Source organism: Marmota flaviventris, chromosome 10, assembly GCF_047511675.1.
Source record: "Marmota flaviventris isolate mMarFla1 chromosome 10, mMarFla1.hap1, whole genome shotgun sequence".
Taxonomy (NCBI): domain Eukaryota; kingdom Metazoa; phylum Chordata; class Mammalia; order Rodentia; family Sciuridae; genus Marmota; species Marmota flaviventris.
In genome coordinates, this window is record NC_092507.1 from 117646315 (window position 1) to 117667803 (window position 21489).

The 21489-nt window shown below is 42.0% G+C and overlaps 1 protein-coding gene and 1 pseudogene across 10 annotated transcripts in view; both read left to right on the forward strand.

Moving 5' to 3' along the window:
* Arhgef11 (Rho guanine nucleotide exchange factor 11) overlaps positions 1–21489 on the forward strand; it is a 111784-nt gene that overhangs the window by 41154 nt on the left and 49141 nt on the right. The gene's annotated exons all lie outside the window — the stretch shown is intronic.
* LOC114079537 (putative monooxygenase p33MONOX pseudogene) lies at positions 17171–18244 on the forward strand (annotated as a pseudogene).

The following is a 21489-nucleotide window of genomic DNA, read 5'->3' on the forward strand; positions in this document are numbered from 1 at the left end:
TCTGGCTAGCCAGCAGAGGATGAGGGGATACAAAAATATTTCAAAGGTGGAAGACACATCTTTTACTTTCAGGGAGTTTACAGTTTACTTGGGAAAACCAGAAATGTGGAAGTGTACTAATTTAAGAATATTTAGAATAAGAGGGTCAAAATAAGTGCTCTCTAGCATATAAAGCAGTCTTTTTAGAAACATCAGGGAGGTGTTCCTATTTTGGCCCATGCTGGATATGTCAAATATAAATTGAAATGAAATAGTTTGCATGTGTGTGTGTTACCTGTTTTCCACTTCAATTTTGTTATAAGAAACTATCCAATAGTGCAGAGTAAATTTCTGAGGACTGAGGTGATGTTAGCGGAGGGGGAGAGGTCAGTCAGGCCAGCTAAATCAAGGAAAACCTTGTGGGATTAATATGTTCTAAGTCAGATTTTGATGAAATTAGGTCAGTACTATACTGCTTTGAAGATTTTCTCTGTTTATGTCAGCCACAATTCTAGGGGCTCTGGAACGGCTTTGAGAAACTGTACTAACAACTTTCAGCTCTGGCCTCTCAGCTATCACTGTTCAAAATCCTTTAGGTTGGGCCCAGTTGTGCACACCTGTAATCCCAGCAGCTCAGGAAGCTGAGGCAGGAGAATCACGAGTTCAAAGCCAGCTTCAGCAATAGCAAGGCACTAAGCAACTCAGTGAGACCCTGTCTTTAAATAAAATCAAAATAGGCTGGGGATGTGGCTCAGTCCTTTTAAGATATTAAAGTCCACCCCTATTTGGGATGCCACTCCTTCCTCATCTTTTGCACCATCCAACCATTAATGTCATCTCCTGAGAGTTCCTAGAGGTGATCCAATGTACCCACACCCACTACAGGCCTTCAGCATTATCAGGTACAAGTTGGAGAATTGGGATAGCCCTGAGAATACTAGAAGTAAGGGACTGTGATGGTGTGCTTGAGCCAAACTGAGCAGAACCATTTCTCAAAAAATAAGCAGTAATGATGGAAGGGAAAAAGTGCTACACAAAGTATTATGCTGGAATTTGAAATAATGGAGACACCAATCCCATATTTCAGGATAAAAGGGCAGTAGTATATTTAGAAATGAAGCCAAGGCCTGGCTTTCCTTCCTATGAGCCAAGATTAGGAGGAGCCGTGGGAAGGGTAAATTTCCTCTAGGAAATCTCTATGGTCTTGGAGATAGGAGTTATAATCCTAGATTCCCAAGCCTTCTAGATATCATCTTTTCCAGTCTTCAACCATTCCATTCTAGAGAGATTGGGGTTTCTGTTTCCTGTTTCACAAGATCCCTTTTATTTCACATTTGGGGGTCTCACCCAGGGAACTCCTTCCCAATGTCATCTTTGTGGGGGATATAAGGGACAGGATGAGGGGAGGGGCCCCAAGAATGCTTCTCTTTCTGTGAAAGCTATTTTCAGCTCTTGCTGCCATTCAGCATTAGTTGTATCCATGAAATGGTTCTTTCTTCCCTCACCCCACCCTTCTTTAGTTTCCTGGAAATCAAGTAGGGGCTAGGAGAGAGAAAGGGTGGAAATTCCCATTGCATCGCTGTTGCCCAGTGGTTGAGATGGGGGTGTGGGTGAGGGGGATGGGGAGGTAGAGAGCTGGAGTCAGCCTGTAGGGAGAGGCCAAGAGACTGCTGAGCTGATGGTATGGGCCTAATTACTCCTCTGCCTTGAGCTCGTCTGTAATTGTGGTTTCTGGGAGCCAGCACGTCCTGGAAATCTGCTGGAACAGCACAGATTTGGGGTTTCCGCCTGGGATGGAGTTGAATTTTCCACTTGGAATAGCTTGCCCAGCACCCGTTTTTGGTGGGTTGGGGGGGACACAGTGAATCCCTGTAGCTCAAAAGGGTTATTAGGATCCTCATAGGACTATAGGGCTTCCGTTGGAACTGAATGGGAGGTTGTTTATCCTGAAATTCTAGATTTTTTTGAAAAATTCAGAGAGGCAGCAGATGACATGGTCTGGTGAAGAGCTTTTTGCTTCGAATTAGGAAATCAACACTGTCCTAACCTTGGGCAAGTGACTTTATCTCTCTGGAACTTAGTTTCTCTATCAGTCTTTTTTTTTTAACCATTTTTTTTTAAGAGAGAGAGAGAATTTTTAATATTTATTTTTTAGTTTTCGGCAGACACAACGTTTTTTGGTTTTTTTTGTATGTGGTGCTGAGGATCGAACCCGGGCCGCACGCATGCCAGGCGAGCACTCTACCGCTTGAGCCACATCCCCAGCCCCTCTCTATCAGTCTTTTTAAAAATTCATTTAATTTTTTATTTGTTCTTTTTAGTTGTACATCACAGTGGAGTGTATTTTGACCTATTATACATACATGGAGTATAACTTATTCTAATTAGGATCCCATTTTGTGGTTGTACATGATGGTTGAGTTTCACTGGTGTATTCACATATCCATCAGTCATTTGATTTGGACATCTTTTTTTTTTAAATTTTTCTAGTTGTCAATGGATCTTTCTTATATTTATTTATTTGTTTATTTGTTTATTTATATGCAGTTCTGAGGATCAAACCCAGGGTCTCACGCATGCCAGGCAAGCACTGTACCACTGAGCCACAACTCCAGCCCCTGGACATCTTTTTTATTAGGGATATTCCTAAATAATAGGTGGGGATGCCAGGTGTGGTGGTGCACTCCTGACTCAGTAGGCTGAGGAAGGAGGATCATGAGTTTGAGGCTAGCCCCAGCAACTAGTGAGACCATTAAGTTGGGGCTAAAGTGCCCTGGGTTCAATCCCTAGTACAAAAAAAAAAAAAAAAATTGGTAATGATAGTAGTTAACATATTTTGAGCATTTGTTGTGTGTCCTGTGCTAAACACTAATGAATTCCACCATTTAATCTCTTAATAATTCAGTGAAATAGTTACTTCTGTTATAGGTGAGTTTGAGAGTCTAAATGTCTTGCCCAAGGTCACAGAGCCACAAAGTGCCAACATCAGGACTGATTCCAAAGCTGGTGCATTTGGCCAGCAGATGTATAAATGTTGTCTGCACTGCTTTACATGTGTGCCAGGAAACATCCAGAGCCACCCTGACTTAGTAAGGACTGTCTTTGTGTTTGGGGTCAGGGAATCTGAGTTCCAGTTCTGGCTGTAGGTCTCACCAACCCTGACCCCTCAGGCAAGACCCCATCTTCTCTGAACTTCAGTGTCTCCCCCGCCTCTATACACACACACACATATATATACACATATGTATATATATTTTTTCTTTCAAAATTGCTGTAAGATCAGAAAAATGAGAAATTATACCCCAATTGATTCAAATGTATGAATTGCCAAGATCATTGTAATGTCATGTGTGGCTAATAAAAAAAAAATTGCTGTAAGGATCAAATGAGATACTTATTACCCACCACAACATTTGTCACCCAGCAGGTACTTAGTAAATGTTAACAGAATCTGAATTTGAATACTGAGACGTAAACAACCAATTTCTGCCTTCCTGAGTCTGGTATTGTAGATTTCAAACCACTGAAGTAGTTAAGGGCAGATCTGTAGCAAAGCGAATTGGGTGGTGAGGATTTCTAGCCAGAGAGCACAGTATTGGCAGAAGAAGGACTCTGAAGCTAAACTGCTTTGGTTCAAATAACCACTTCCATCTTACTGCTGGGTGCATGAAATCAAGCAAGTTACTAAGCTTTTCCATAGTAGTTTCTTCATCTGCAAAATGGTGAGATTAATAGTACCCATGCATGAGGTTATTGTGAGGATTAAGTAAAATAATAAATATGGCTAAATTTTATTGAGTTCTTAGTATTGAGCACTGGCCTGAGCATTCTTTTAAACATTTTAAATAATTCAATCCTAGTAATCTCATGAAACAGATATTATTATTATCTTCATTTTATAGATGAGGAAGCCAAGGCAAGAGATGAAGTCATCTGCCTAAGGTCACATAACTAATAAACGGCAGGGACATTTATATGCAGAAGAGGGGCTCATGAGCCTGTACGAAAGATCATACTGTCTCATTTCAGTAGGTGCCTTAAAAACATGCTAGCTCTTATCATGATCATCATCAATTCCATCAGTCAGTAACAAGTATTTACTGAGTATATGCTTAGCACTGTGCCAATTAGGGTGGGCCCTGTCAACAAAGTATCTGACAGGATTTCTTCTCTTAAGTAGTTTAAAACAATTAAGTGTTAAGTGGCACAATATGGATTCAAAATGCAATAGATACGAACTGAGTTTCTGGAAAGGTCATTGGGGAAATTAGACTGGTTAGGTAAGTTTATTAAGAAAGGTATTATTTGAATTCAGCCTTAGAAAACTGGGCTGAAGGACAAGGGTGAGCTGTTTGGAACCCTGGCATTTGGAAGTAGTTCAGATTTCAAGGTTGGTCACTCTTCATTCAACAAATTTTCATAGAGTATACAGTCATGCATCCCATAACAGCCCTCCATGGACCACATATAAAATGGTGGTCCTATAATATTTTATTATCTTGTGAGGTTGTTGCCATCTTAGTTTGTGTCCGTATACTTTAATGTTAGTACTGTAGTCAAACTGCCCTATGATACATTCCTCACAATGTATCCCTGTGCTGGGCATGGTGGTGCATGGGTGGTGCATGCCTGTAATCCCAGCAGCTTGGGAGGATGAAGCAGGAGAAACTCAAGTTTAAAGCCTGCCTCAGAACTTATCGAGTCTCTGTCTCTAAAAAAAATATATTTTTTTAAAGGGCTGGGGATGTGGTTCAGTGGTTGAGTGCCCCTGGGTTCTTCTCTCCTGGTCAGTCCAGGTTTGTTTCCTAGAGATTATGTTTTGCAGATTGCCATTTTCCAAGTTCAGATATTATTATTGGCCTATTCAAGATGGTCCCTTATTGACATAATAAAACCTCATTAAAATTTGATTTGTAGCTGGGCGTGGTAGTGCATGCCTGTAATCCTAGCGGCTTGTGAGGCTGAGAGAGGAGGATTGCAAGTTCAAAGCCAGCCTCAGTAATGGTGAGGCTCTAAGCAACTCAGTGAGACCTTGTCTCTAAATAAAATACAAAATATAGTTCTGGGGATGTGGTTCAGCGGTCAAGTATCCCTGGGTTCACTCCCCAGTACCTGTACTTGGATAGACTCAGCATGTGTCCAGTTTGCTGGAAGGGAACTTTAAGGACCATTGGATTCATGCATTTCTTCCTATTATTCCTCCCCACATGTACACATATACATTCACTTGAGAACTAATGAGACTATATATATAGTTCACATCCTCAGACCCCTAGTACACTTTATTTAACCTATTCTTTGCTGCTTGATAGTAAATTCTGAGTTAAATTACATGCTTGAGAACCAAATGCTTATTATTCCCGTTAACCTGTAGGGGAATCATAAGCCCATCTCCCAGGGCCAATAATTTTGGTCTTCATTATACCCCTTTCACGGTTCCCTCAATATCAAAGATTTCCTTCAGGAGGAACGTATAAGATCCACGACATTTGCTGGAAGTGGCATGACCCACAGTTCTCCTCCACCACCCCAACCCTGTCTTCCTACAAAATGGCCTGGGAGGAGAGCAGTGGCTGGTTTCCTCTGTGTGTCCTGGAGCTCTGCAGGCTGGAAGGCCTGACAGGCAGGGCCAGCGGTGTGTTGTTTGGTTGGTGGCCGCCTGTTCTACCTCCTGTCAAGCAGGCACATGCCCAAGTTTGTTGATGGGGTTGACTTAGTCTGTGTGTATATCTTCAACCAGCAGTTTGTGCAGTGGTCCCAGGCCCCTGGGTCAGTGTGAGCAGGGTGGAGTAAGGATCAGAGAGATCCAGAATGGATCCCGTGCTGGTGAAACGGCAGTGAGAGCTGCAGGGACCTGCCTGCTAGAAACGCTGACTAAAGCTTTCTCCCAGCAGCATTCCAGCCACCTATGTACACAAAGTATGCTTTATAGAGCTCAGTGTATTGGTTGGGGGACCCAAGTTGTGTGGTTGGAGACTCACATTGAATGCTGACGATACAAAATAGGGGGGGTCTTCCTTCAGGACAGGCATTTTATTAAGACAGAGCACGCAGAATATGTGGGTTCCCTTTTGAAGTAACATAGAGACAAAATATGTGATTATAGCACAAGTCAAAAACTTAGGGCTGGAAGGATGCAAAGAAGAGGGTGATCAGCACCAGGGGCTTAACTGAGGAAGACTTTCTGAGGAGAATTTCTGGTTAGTTTTTTTAAAGGGGCGGAACAGGAATTTGTAGGGAGCCTTTTGCAGGCTGGAGAAGAACATCCCCACCCTCCCTCCCTTTATTTCTTCTACTTCCCGCAGTGCTTCCTGAGGTCACCAGCCAAGAATGTGGAGGGAAGGGACTCTGTCTGGGAAGTTCTAGGTCCCCTCCCTACTCACATTGTAGTTGGTGGTTCCAGCTGTGATGACTCAGTTGGCATCTACTTGCAGGTACCTGACCTAAAGGAAAGGCTATAGTCACCCTGATGTAAGAAGGGGTTTTCAAAAAATAGCAGGTGTTTTACTGTCAACTCCATCAACTTTAATTGCAGCAGTTAAAATCAAAGTCTAACTTTCCACTAACCCAATACTTTCCTATTAACTTTAGTGTTCACTCAAGGAAAGGGAACTAATTTAACTCTACCTTAATAAAATAGATTAGAAAGTTGAATTAGCCAAATGAAAAGTTTGTTTTTGTTTTGTTTTGGTTTTTGGTACTGGGGATTGAATCCAGAGGCGCTTTACCACTGAGCTACATCCCTAGTCCTTTTATTTTTTTTATTTTGAGACAGGGTCTCACTAAGTTGCTCAGGGCCTCAGTAAATTGCTGAGGCTTGCCTCAGACTTGTGATCCTTCTGCTTCAGTCTTCCCAACCTCTGGGATTACAGTGGTTTGGTAGGATTAAACCACCATGCTCACAACAAGGTTGTTTTGTTTTGTTTTTTTTAAGCCAAATGGTAGCTTTTTGGCTTGGTCATTATTCAAGGTTGCCTGTTTTGTTGTTGTTGTTTGGTTTGTGGGTTTTTTTTTTTTTTTTTTTTAGTAGTTATTGTTTTGTTTTTGTAGTTGCAGATGGACTGGATGCCTTTATTTTATTTGTTTATTTTTATGCGGTGCTGAGAATTGAACCCAGTGCCTCATGCATGCTAGGCAAGTGCTCTGCCACTGAGCTACAGCCCCAGCCCTAGGTTGCCTATTTTATAGTCTGTTTATTTGTGCTAATAACAAAAAATTGACTTGAATAACACTAACTTTAAGGAAGCAAACCTGGTTTTTGAAAGTTTTCATTTATGGTATTATAATCCCCTTTAGGAGGTTCCTTCATAACAAATTTATTTATCTTTTCAGGAAAACTTTAGATAAAACAGGATATACCTGTGGACTGATCTTAAGAGTAACAAATAATTCAGTTATCACAGTGCCCTGCATACATTTTGTCATTGTGAAAGCTGAGAAGAGTGTCATATGGCCTATCCAGCATCTCCCAGTGGTCATGATGTAGAAGGAAGAAACCTCATTCTAAGAATGAAGCCCTTTTATTCAGCCTGCCCAAGCCTTTGGCCCTGCGATAGATGTTCATTCTTTTTTTGCGGTTGAGGGCATGTACTGGGGATTGAACTCAGGGGTACTCAACCACTGATCCACATCCCCAGCCCTATTTCATATTTTATTTAGAGACAGGGGTCTCACTGAGTTGCTTAGTGCCTTGCTGAGGCTGAGGCTGGCTTTGAATTTGCAATCCTCCCATCTCAGCTTCCCATGCTGCTGGGATTACAGGTATGTGCCACCGTACCCAGCTAGATGTTCATTCTTTATCTTATGAGTTTAGGGGCAGCTGCTTTTATCTCCTTTGCCCTTTGTTAAAACCAGGAAACTTGAATAAAAATATTCTTAGCCATCTTGTGGACATCACTAGTGCAGACACTGAATTGCTTCTAGATCATTGTTGGCATTAGTGTCTGTGGGTTTTTTTCCATTTGAAATACATTTGGCTATGGCCCGCCTTCACTTTATTTTATAGGGAGAATCTTTCCTCACCAGACAATGAATTTAGTTTTACCTGACTCCTCTCTGGGCGCAAAGAGGGGTATGCTAAAGAAAATCCATGAGGGACAAAAAATCATGCAACATTAGAGCAAGAAAGGACATGAGGTAATCTGGCTCAGCCCCTCATTGTAAGGGCGATGAAGCCAAGATCCAGAGGAGGAAGATGGGACTTGACTGTAAAGCACACCCAGTTTGCATTCTTACTCTACCATTTAATACCTCTATGGCCTTGGGCAACTTATTTAACTTCTCAACCTCATTTTCCTCATTTGTAGAGGAAAATAACACTGTTACCTCGCCAAGTTAGTGTAAGGAATAAATGAAGGCCTGTAACAAATTAGATGCTTATTATATATAATTTTCTTCTCCCCTTTCAAGGGTATACAAAAAGGGGCCGAGCTGGTCTAGAACCCAGATGTCTAGACAATCAGTCCTGACCTCTTGCCACGTGGCTTCCTTCCTCCCTCCTCCTACAGCAGCCTCATTTTCCCTTCCAGTGGGCTTTGCTTACCTCCATCATCCCCGCCAAATCTTGAATACATTGACTGTTTTCTTGGCCATATAGATGATCAAATTTCACAGCTAGTTAGTTGAAGAAATAGCACCAATATCTAGATCTCCTGGTCTCTGCTGTCTTTGAGACATTGTTCTTTTGCCAAAGATAATGGTTTAATGGAGGGTGTATTGACAAAAACAAACAAATGAGTATGAACTAAACATGACAATCAACACCTAGACCATCTCCTGCAGAGATCTATAAGATGAGTGTGTCTGTGTTAGATAACTCAATATTTGAGTATTTCATGTCTCAGGCGGGGTTGTGATTGCTGTGGTAGTAACTTACTATGTGTGTTTTAGGTTCTTGTAATAAGAATAGCAGCGATTTTTAAAATATTTACTAAGGGCTGGGAATGTGGCTCAAGAGTAGAACACTTTGTAACATGCACAAGGCCCTGGGTTCAATCTCTTGCACTGAATAAAATTATTAAATAAAAATTAAAATGAAGTGTTGCTGTATGCCAGGCATTAACTAGATACATTACTATTTTTGGGGGGGAAGGGGTACCAGGAATTGAACCCAGGGGTGCTTAATCAGTGAGCCACATCCCCAACCCTTCTTTTAAAATTCTATTTAGAGACAGGGTCTCGCTAAATTGCTTAGGGCTTCTCTAAGTTGCTGAGGCTGGCTTTGAATTTGCGATCCTCCTGCCTCGAACCACTATACCCAGCTTATACTTGATTACCTTATGCCAGTTCTTACAATAGCCTTGTAGCGTGGGAAGCTATTTATTCCAGTTTTGTAGATGAGAAAATCGAGGTTCACAGAAAATAAGTAATTTGCCCTAAGTCACAGAGATGATCAGAGGGAAAGCCAGGATGCAAATTCATTCTAACTCCACACTCCATTGCCCTGTTGCTCCTCAATATCAATTTGAATTCCTGGACATAGCCCAGGCATGGGACTTTTTCTGAGGAATATGTGACAAATGAGATAACTCAGATATATGGAGGCTGGTGGGATGTTGGGTTCTGAGTAAAGAGAAAGGTGCATAGCCCAAAGCAGCTTGGATTGTTCTCTGCTAAGAGCTGAAGATGGCTGCCCCGCAGAGCCAACCAGCTCTTCCTCACTAGGGAGACAGGTGAATTTGGCATGCTACCATACTTTAGGAGCTCACAATCCAACCAACAAGGGAAAAGAATTGGTGACCATGAGGGAGGTAGTTGGCAGAAATATATACCAGGTGCTGTGGGAGACAAATTACTAGAGGGGCAACTCTGGCAAGCTACTAGCTTTCTTTGGTCAGAAGGGTTGGAGGCACTGGCATTGGAGAGAAGAGCAGAGTGTAGTTTATTTGTGGCCAAAAGAAGCTAGACCAGTATTGTCCAATAGAAATAGAACACAAGCCACTGCAAAATTTTTTCTAGTAGCCACTTTAAAAATGATAAAATTAATTTTGATGGTATGTTTTATTTAACTCAATGTATTCAACATACTGTTATTTTATTATAAAAAGTTATTAAGACATTTTACTTTTTTAAAAATTTTTTTAGATGTTGATGGACCTTTGTTTTATTCATTTATTTATATGCGGTGCTGAGGATCGAACCCAGTGCCTCACGCATGCTAGGCATGCACTCTACTACTGAGCCACACCCCAGCCCCAAGACATTTTGTTGTTGTTGTTGTTTTGTACTAAGTCCTTGAAATCTGGTGGTTATTTTGTTTTTAAAGAATATAACAGTTTAGGGGCTGGGGATATAGCTCAGTTGGTAGAGTACTTGCCTCACAAGCACAAGGCCCTGGGTTCAGACCCCAGCACTACAAAAAAAAAAAAAAAAAAAAAAAGAATATATAAGTTTGAACCAGGCACAGTTCATTGGCTCTTAGCAGGGCCAGCAAATTCCTCCCTGTCAGCTCCTAGCAACCATACGCCCTTTCTGGTGTGTTCCAGCAGTAGTGTTCATCTTTAGGCATGTATTCTCTCTGCCCACCTGGTCTCTGGGCCTCCAGCCTTTCCTTTCCCCTCTGGTCATTGTAGCCAGACTTAGCTTTTTAAAAGCTAAATATAATTCTACCCAATACAGCTCCCCATCTATAAAGATAAAGTCCATAATCCTTAGATGGCACTTAAGGCCTTCCACAACTGCCTCAGTCTTTCTTATGTCATCACACTTCCTAACATCAGTGTTGCCTTAGTATTTGCAGAGCCTGGACATACTGTATCTTGTTTAATTCTCACAGCTGCTCTGTGAGACAGGTAGGAAAGGGCAGGTAAATTATCTACATTTTTAAGGCAGAGAAATTGAGACTTAGACTCAGTTTCCTAAGATCAGCTAGCCAGGAAATGGCAGAACCAGGCTGCCACTTTGTCTTTTCAATTTTCTTTCTTGTTGGGACCCTCCCTTTCCTCCCACCTGTGTTGCATTAACAGCCTCCCTGCAGTCTCTGTGCCTCTATGTATGCTGTTTCTGCCCCTAGAAGGTCCTGCCTCAGTACAGCCACCCATCAGAAGCCTGTCTGACCTCTAAGGTTCTGGGTAAAGTTCACCTCCTTTCCTAGTCCTTCTTTATCCATATACAAATTCCTTTGTAGTCACCAACACATTTTAACATGCATATGCTCATTTAGTGGATGCTTTTTCATTCATTGTTTTGTATATGGGATTGAGTTCTAGAAATCTGGGAGTTTGAAGGTTTTAGAAGTTCTTACAGAGAGGCTCTTAACAAAGAGCCCGATGTTACTTCCTGCCATAAGTCCATGGAGAGTCTAAAGCCTTCCTGCTTTATTCATTCTTTGTCAAAACTATGAAATTGTGAACTTGATCCTAATATTTTTTTTCTCCCCTAGTACTGAGAATTGAACCCAGGGCCTTGTGCATGCAAGGCAAGATCTTTACCACTGAGCTGCTTCTCTGGCCCTTTTTAAAATTTTTATTTTGAAGCAGATCTTGCTAAGTCGCCCAGGTTGACCTTGAACTTGTGATTCTCCTGCCTCAGCCTTCTGAGTAACTGAGATTATAGGAATGGGCCATCATGCCTGGCACCAGTCCTAATTTATGTGTATCAGAGAGGTCACTCAAAACTGATTCTTGTAACTGCCATGTTAAGTATATGCTCATGATACTTTCTCTGAAGTTCTATTGCATACATTATCTGATTTGAATAATGTATGTTCTGGGGGTTCTGCATATTTTAAAGGAAGAAAGATAAGGGGCTGGGGATGTGGCTCAAGCGGTAACGCGCTCGCCTGGCATGCACGGGGCGCTGGGTTCGATCCTCAGCACCACATAAAAATAAAATAAAATGATACGTTGTGTCCACCAAAAACTGATAAATAAATATTTTTAAAAAGGAAGAAAGATAAGCTTATTATTAAACTCAGAAAGCAGACGTCAATCAATCAAAAAAGTACCCAAATAATCATTTAGTTAATATTGAATTAGGTACCACAAAGAGAAATTTCAGAAAGATCCAGCATAATGGAATCAGATAAAATCGCCCTGAGAAAGACACTGAGCTGAACCCTGAAGAATGAGTTTACCTGGCTGTGGCAGGAGAGAATATCTCTGGGGTTGAAGTACAGTGCAAAAGTGACAGGAGAGGGGGCCCCATGAAGGACCTGGAAGCCACCATCTTACAAGGACAGTGGGAAACCACTGAAGGCGTCGTCCTATCTTCCAACTCCTCTCTGTCAAACATCCCCCTGTGTGGAGAAGGGCTATGGGCTGCTAGAGGAGTGGAAGGTGGAGCAGATTTCGGGAGGCCATTTCTTATAGGTGAGAGATGATGGTGTCCTGTACCAGTGTGGTAGCAGAGATGTTAGGTCATATCAGCAAGACTTGACAATTAATTAGATTTGCTGGGAGATGTCAGAGATTGCTGGCATGCACACCTGCATAGCACTGTTTGCCAAGGACAAACCATCTCATCATGAGCAGGGCTGGACTTGGGCTGGAAAGATTGATATCAGGTTGAATATTCAAACTTTAAGGTGTCAGTGGAGCTGCTTAGGTCCTTGCCATTACCTTTTGAGAAAGATGGTATTATTAGCCACGTTTTTTAACTGGGGAATGGGCTTGGCGACATTAGGTGACTTGCCTAACACTACATAGCCAGGAAAAGGCCAAGCCTGAGCATGAGCCAACATTTTGATTCCTACAGCTGTGCTCTTGAAGCCATGCCACTGGCCTGTGTGCTGAGTATTCAGTGCTGAGCCCAGCTAACCAGCCCTCAGCGCACTAGCCCTGCCGCCGCCTCCAGGCACATGGCTGCCAGGCCGTCTGCTCTGATAGCCAGATTCTTATTCCACTTCCATGGAATTAGAAAGCTGCCCTGGCCCTGCCCCAGCGAGAACTGGAATACTCCAGGGGTCTGCTCACCTGTCCGTTTACTGTTCATTTACTCATCCTACTTCTGTTCCTCTCACCTCGATGATTGTCAGGCATAGATCACCCAGTGTGATCCTGGAAAAGACCAGGAAAAAAAAGAACAAAGCATTTGCGTAGGACTTTGTGCTTTGAAAGCACTTAACAAATAATACTTTGGTCATCACATCAGCTCTAGAAGAAAGAAAGAAAGAAAGAATGTGTATATATATATACTCCTTTAATAAATGTATTCAAAGCAGACATCTACCAGGCACTAGGTGCCATGCTGAAACTTGGTTGGTTATAAAAGGATGAATGAGACATGGTCCTTGTTCTCAGGGACCCAAGGTTTAAAAGGGAAGACAGACAAACAGATGGTTTCAATATGTGTTCATTACACAGAGGAGAAAGGTAATGATAGACTCAAAAGTTAAGGGACTTGTTTTGAGAGTTTTTCAAAGTTTTGGTCCTCTGTATCACTTGGGTTGCTTGTTAAATCAAAATAGATTCCACACCACAGAGCTGCTGAGTTGAGTCCCTGAGGGTGGGCCTAAAATGATTCAAGCTAGTAAATGAGCCAGTTGAGGTGTGAGCCTGACCTGGCTACCGTGCCAGAGTCTTTCCACTCTATTTGTCTAACTCTGGTTTTAAGGACGAAAGACCGGACACTTGAAGTTGGCAGGGCTTGTCCTCACAGCCTTTACTGCAAGGATGCAGACCCAGAAGGTGCCAAGAGTCTTCTTAAAGTTCCACCCGGGAGATATGGGAAACCAACCAGCAAGATAGGTCCAGTTTCAGAGTATGGACTTTACCTAGAGTGAAGGTCCTGGCAAGGCGGCTCTCTCCTGGATTCCTAGGGGTTCAGGAATATCCCTTTGCCCCAGGCTCAAGAATACCTAGCTCAGTCCCAGGCATAATGGTGTACTCTTGTAATCCCAGCTGTTTGGAGGCTAAGGTAGGAGGATCACAGCCTGGACAACTTAGTGAGACCCTGTATCAAAATTTAAAAAAAAAAAAAAAAAGTGGGTGTGGGGAGCCACTCTGAATGACTGGGGCCTTCCATCCTGAAGCTGGGCGTTGTCCTGGTTCAGGAAGTTGAGGATGTGTTTTCAGGTGTAGATGATGCCCCTTGGATTGAATTACTGTCACCTGTCCCTTGTAACCCTGCCCCTTCTGGCCTTTATTGGATGGAACTTTCTAAGAACAAGCTAAAAGCCCACTTCTGAGAGCCTCGCTCAGACCAGGCTCTCGCGACTTTCTCTTGCTTTCCCATTTGGGGAGCCTGAGGCCGAGAGCAGAGAAGTCATCCTGAAGCTTGTTTAAAAGTAAAGTGTGTCTCTGTTTTATTTGGTGTCCCTGGAAATTCTTCACACAAGCGACCTTAAGTTCAGCTGCCAGTGTGGGTCAGGGGCAGCAAGTGGGGGCTGGGGTATAGCTCAGCTTACCTAGTATATGCCAAGCCCTGAGTTCTATCCCCAGTTCCCCCTCTGACCCCCTAAAAAAGACAACTTACTTCGCCTATATATAATGTGCCTTGTATCAGATAGGCATAGTATGTATTTCCTATATGTATATATGTTATATAGTCTCATATTTATGTGTATGTGAATACTTGTGATATATATAAAGACAGGTGGACCCACGTATGGCTACAGATCATATACTGTTTTGCTTGAGAAATCAGGCCAAATTTATGTACATTTTAACTCTACACTACCTACTTCACCGTATTTTCAAAGGACTGAGGTGTTAGCTTGGATGCTTAGCACGGAGCCTAGCATGTAGTAAGGAATTTATCATTGTGTGCATAAGACTTGGATATTAAGGCCTCGTCCTCAGTTCCACAGTCGAGTTGGAATGGATTAAGGATAAAGAGACAAGAAACCTTTCAGTAGCTGGAAAAGGACATGTTGTTTGCTTATCACTGCTTCTTTTTTTTTTTAAATATATATTTTTTAGTTGTAGGTGGACACGATACCTTTATCTTATTTTTTTAACGTAGCTCTGAGGGTCAAACCAGTGTGTACTAGGCAAGTGTTCTACCACTGAGCCACAACCCTAGCCCTGCCATTGCTTCTTTAAACTCCAGAAGCCAGACCTATTTGATAACCATAAGTTTAAACTCCTGAACCTTCTAGGGGTCTGAGTAAGGCAGAAAGGAGTGTAGGCTGTGTGCAGTGCTGACTGGGTCAAAGTAAGACCGTGACCCATTGGAGAGGCTTGACACCACCCAGTTTCAGCTGATTGTCACCATTCGCAATCTTAAGTCCAGCAGGGCCAAAACTACGCCTTTTTGACAGAAACTAGAAATCTGTATTTTTTTTTAAGTGTGAAATTGCTTAGGAACTAAACATCCCTGCCCCCTATCCCCCTGTCCTAAAGACTGAACCTAGAGGTGCCACTAAACTACATCCCCAGCCCTTCTTATTTTTTATTTTGAAGCAGGGTCTTGCTAAACTGCCCAGATTAAGCCTTGAACTCAAACTTGCTCTCCTCCTGCCTCAACATCCCAAGTAGCTGGAGTTGCAACTATTTTTTTTTTTATTTGTTTTTGTTAATGCCTATACACACTCATACACCTAAATACACCAGAGGCCAACAAAAAGGTTATGTGAGCTCTTTGGAAGGTTGCCAAACATGGCCTTGCTTTATTACCAGCCTTCTAGACAAGGATGAGAAGAGTGTTTGCACATAAGTAGAGGGTAGCTGCTCTGTGCCTAGTGCTGCACTAGAGCATTCTGGGAAGTCCAGCAGTTAACTTTTGTCCACATGATAGGGAGCAGTGTGGGCTGCACTAAAAAGAAGAGGGAGGGGGAAGATGGAAGGTCTCAGTGAGTTACTTTTCAGATATTGTAAGTGAAAAAAAGCAGAGTACAAACTATTATGTAAGTAATAAAGGAAAATGAGAATATTTTTATGTACTTGTTTAGTTTTACAAGAACATAGAAAGGAAGCCAAAGACAAAATGAAAATTATTGTCTTGGAAGGAGTAGGGTGAAAGGATATAGGGATGCTTCTGAATATGCTGAAAATTTTCATTTTGAATTTTCACATGTAAATATTTGACATATTATTGAAAATTAAATAAGCCTGGGCTGGGGATGTGGCTCAAGCTGTAGCGCGCTCGCCTGGCATGCGTGCAGCCCGGGTTCGATCCTCAGCACCACATACAAACAAAGATGTTGTGTCCGCCGAGAACTAAAAAATAAATATTAAAACTTCTCTCTCTCTCTCTCTTAAAAAAAAAAGAAATTAGAGCATGCTACAGGGACACTGCTACATCGATGTTCATAGCAGCACAATTCACAATAGCAAGACTGTGGAACCAACCTAGATGCCCTTCAATAGATGAATGGATAAAAAAAATGTGGCATTTATACACAATGGAGTATTACTCTGCATTAAAAAATGACAAAATCATAGAATTTACAGGGAAATGGATGGCACTAGAGCAGATTATGCTAAGTGAAGCTAGCCAATCCCTAAAAAACAAATGCCAAATGTCTTCTTTGATATAAGGAGAGTAACTAAGAACAGAGTAGGATCGAAGACACGAGAAGAAGATTAACATTAAACAGGGATGAGAGGTGGGAGGGAAAGAGAGAGAGAAGGGAAATTGCATGGAAATGGAAGGTCCCTCAGAGTTATACAAAAGTACATACAAGAGGAAGTGAGGGGAAAGGGAAAAATAATACAAGGGGGACAAATGAATGTCAGTAGAGGGGGCAGAGAGAGAAGAGGGGAGGGGAGGGGAGGGGAGGGGGGATAGTAGAGAATAGGAAAGGCAGCAGAACACAACAGACACTAGTATGGCAATATGTAAATCAATGGATGTGTAACTGATGTAATTCTGCAATCTGTATATGGGGTAAAAATGGGAGCTCATAACCCACTTGAATCAAAGTGTGAAATATGATATATCAAGAACTATGTAATGTTTTGAACAGCCAACAATAAAAAAAAATAAATAAAAATTAAAAAAAAAGAAATTAAATAAGCCTGAAAAAGGTAAAATTAAAGTAAAAAATTAAGTACTAAAATTAAGTAAAATATAAAAATAAATGTTTCAAATTGGTAACATAAAAAAGAATTAATCTGAAGGCTTCAACATCAAGGCTGCCGGTTCGCACAGCCACTTGAGCTCTCTAGTTGGTGGTGCCAGCAGTCGAATTTGCTGCCGCTCTCACGATGGCTTGGGTCTGGACTGCGCCACAACCTCTTGAGAGAAGCGGGTCTTCGGATCCTCTTTAGTGCTGGAGTTGGGGCCACAGGCAGCTTGGACACAGTGGGAGAACAGAATCTCTGGACGGACTCTTCCTGGGAAGCTTTACTAATTTGCAGCACCTGGACAATGTTCCTCATTCTACTGTCTGTCAGCATAGTGGTGATATCATTTCACTGTGGTGGCAGGGACTCAGCTCCAAATTATAAATTGAAAAAACACCTGGATCCCAGTCTATCAGTGGCTTCAAGACAACCAGAAGTACCTGTTACTTGCGCCTAGGCAAGATGTCCCTGCCCATCGGAATGTGCCGTCGGGCATTCAGCTATGATGATGCCCTTGAGGACCCTGCACCCATGACTCCTCCTCCATTAGACATGGGCAGCATCCCCTGGAAGCCAGGGATTCCAGAGCACAAGTATCAGCACCTTGCAGAGGAGGAGGAAGGAGAGGCCAATGTATCCCCCCTGCCATGACCCTGTCAACAGTCACTGACAGTACGGACAAGGTCCTGATGGTAAAGGCCAAAGCTACCCATGTCGTCATGAATTTTCTGATCACAAAACAGACACAGGAGAGTATTCAGCGTTTTGAACAACAGGCAGGACTGAGAGATTCTGGCTACACACCCCACAAGGGCCTTACCTCCGAGGAAACCAAGTACCTCTGACTAGCAGAAGCACCCCACAAGCTAAAGCTGCAGAGTGGAGAGAGGACAAAGGAAGAGAAGCAGCCTGCATCGCCCAGTCACCCCAAGCAGCAGCCCTCACTCTTCCCCTAAGCAGAGGCCGGAGGCTGGTTTTCTTCTGGTTCCTCTGTAGCCTTACCTGGCCCAAGTCCTAGCTCCATGGATCCTGGAAGTGGAGATACGGACAGAAACTCATCAGATAAATGGAGCCTTTTTGGTCCAAGACCCCTTCAGAAGTCTGATTCTGGAGGTTTTGCCATCCAGGCCTACAAAGGCGCCCAGAAGCCCTCTCCCATGGAGCTGATCCATGCCCAGGCCACCCGAATGGCTGGAGATCCAGCAACCTTCAAGCCACCCAAAGTGGATGTCCCAGTGATAGAAGGGAAGAAACCACTGCCACAGACCCATAATCTCAAACCGCGTGACTTGAATGTGCTCACACCCGCTGGCTTCTAGAGTGCGTCTATTCCAAGGACTTGGGACAGAGGGTTTCTTATCCTTTATTCCCCTTTTACCTTCGCTCTGACATAGGAATGGTATATTAAAACAAACAAACAAACCGAGGCTAGAGGTGGAGACATAATGAATTCTGCAAAGCTTGTCCTTGTGTGGAAGAAACCATTTTGTAGTGTTTTAGAGTCAAACTAAAAAATCTCAGCAGTGATTTTTGGGGGCGGTCTTCATTACCCTTTCTTGTATCATTTACCCCAGACCAGGACTTTGATCATTGCTTACTAGGTAAATGTTTATGCCATTCCAAAACCTAGGCTTCTTTTTAACCACTATCAGCATAAGCACACCATGTTGTAGAGGTGTCCGCTGACAAGTTTGGCCTTTTTGACTCCACTGATGCTGTGCTCCAGCCTTGTCAGGTAGGGGGACCTGAGACCTGTTTAAGGTCTGAGTACAGTTTACAGCCAGACTTCGAAGGTATCCCTGTTTTCTAGGCTAAAACTGGTCTCCTTGCTTTTTGGTCAGTCTAATGGATTGCTTTGTCCTGTAACCAGTTCTTCATGCTTCTTGGTACCTCTTGAGCTGCTGCTGCTGGAGGGATGCTTCTCATTTACATGTCACAGAATAAACACTAGTCTTGCATATCCTTTCTTGCACTTTAAGATTAGTTTAACTCCAATTTGGTTTAAACTTCCTAAAATAAGAAAATTAAGTCTATTGATTTGAGATTTATATATTTTGTGGTTCTGGGAATTGAATCCAGGGTCTTGCACGTTCAAGCAAGTGCTCTACCATCATTGAGCCTATATACCCCCCTGCCCTCCCCACCCTGGGATAGTAAACTTTTAGAGTAAACAAAATTCATGTGAAATTAATGTCAGTTATTTCAGTTTCTTTGTGTAGATCAGAGCTTAACTTTTTGGAGGGGAGGTGGAAGTATTCAAAATAAGAAGAAAAGCATTTTTCACCAAAATGAGCCTCATATCTTTATGCAACATATCTTAGAAACTGCATTTTTATTTCTCATCACTTTGTACATTTGTCTTGAACACTGTCTCAGATACTTGCCATTTTTGTTTTGATTAGGATTTTTGTTTACATAAGAAGCTGACCTTATAGAGAATCCCTGAAGTCTGAAATTGTCAGAACAACTAATTTATTTGTGTCTTCTGTTATGATCTTTTGTTTGGACAATAAAGATCCTTACTGCTTTCTAAAAAAAAAGAATTAATCCAAATTAATTTTTATAACATATTAACTTGTAGTGAGATATAACCTAAGAGCAAAAAGAACAGAAGGAAACCTTGAACTTAGTAGGTTTAATTGTTGCTAGTGGTATTTGTGTAACAATTCCAGAAACCATCTTGTCTATATTGTAGAACAGAGCAAATGAGTAAATATATTGATATTGTTTGGGAACAAGATTCTGAAAAAAGGACAGTGAAGTAGCCTAGAAAGAGTGATGGCTCACTAGCAATGAGCACCTAGCTGCCAGATTTTGTTTCTGAATACATTTCCTGCTAAAAGGAACCAGGGCTCCATAGAGAAATGTTTGTTACCAGGTCTGGCATAGGGAAAGTACAAGGTGAACCTGGAGTATCTTTTTGTGCCAGAGAGCAAGGACATGATCAAAGACAGATGGAGAACACAAATGCTGGTTGGTTTGCAGGAGCTCCCACTGGCCAAATTGGGACATTTTTAACATTTAAAAAGGGGTGGGGGGATAATGGGCTATAATGTATTACTTTGGGAGAGAAAACAAAATCTATTGAGTTCATGACACTACTCTAGGAAAGGAATGAAGATTACCTGCTGTAGAAGGAATGATAGAATTAGCAAATTTGCCATTTTGCAGCCACCAGTGCAATAAGTGGTTCAAGACAGGTCATCAGTAGATAGTCAAACTATTGAAAAAGACTATTGGAAAGCAGGATAATCATGTAGTCTCAAAATATCACCCCATGGATTTCTCATTAATTCAAATGGGAAAATAGACTTACATTGAGAAATCACAGGAGCACCGAAGTAATCAAACTTCACATCAGCAATGGAGCAATCCATATAATATCACTTATGAATAGTCTTCAATAATGTCTAACTTGAGTATAATCAGGAGGAGACATTAGACAAACCCCTATTTGTGGGTCATTCAACAATGTAGCTGGCCTGGATTCTTCAAAATGTCATTGTTATGAGAGACCAAGAAAACAGGGATGTGAAGGGGAAGGCCAGATTAAATAGATCTAATAAAGACTTGACAAATATAATTTGAGATCATTGATTGGATCCTGGATTGAGACAGTTGGAGAACGGTTATAAAGAACATTGATGAGACCATTGGGGAAGTTTTGAGTGTGTACTGTATGTTAGGTAATAGTGTATCAAAGTTAAATTTGTTGAGTATACTGATTGGCATTGTGGTTATATAGGATAATTTCAAGGTTTTTAGGATATAGATAGATAGATAGTAAAATAGACATACAGTGTCATGATTGCCCGCCCCCCTACCACTCTCTCTCTCTAGGGATTAAACCCAGGGGCACTTTATCACTGAGCCATATAGATCTTTTTGTTTTTATTTTATTTATTTTATTTTTTGCTTTGGAACAGGGTCTTGCTAAGGTGCTGAGGCTGTCCTCAAGTTTGCCATCCTCCTGCTTCAGCCTCCTAAGTCACTGGGATTACAGGCATAAGTGTCATGATCTCTCTCTCCGCAACTTTCAAATGGGGAATAAATGAATATTAGTAGAAAGATAAAGCAGGGGCTGGGGATGTGGCTCAAGTGGTAGAGCGCTCGCCTGCCATGCGCGGGGCACTGGGTTCGATCCACAGCACCACATACAGATAAAATAAAGATGTTGTATCCACCGAAAACTAAAAAAAAAAATTACAAAAAAAAAAAAAAGAAAGATAAAGCAAATGTTATAAATGTTAATTGGTGGATCTAGATGAAGAGCACATTCATCATGTTTCTCCTTCAACTTCGTGTGGTTTGAAATTTTTCACAGTGGAAGCGGGTAAGGTATTGCTTCATAGAATCAATGCCATTTTTCCAGGGTCTTGAAAGACACTAGGAGATGGGTAGAGAGAAGGAATGAAGGCCATCATAAGTCAGAGGCATGAGTGAGATGTCCCAAGGTAAAATGGGTTTTCTCTGCATGTGGTGAGGAGAAACAAGCCCAGAGTAGGTAACCCAGGGGTGGGGCATTGCGAGTTCTACTGAAAACAGCAAATGAACATTGGAACAA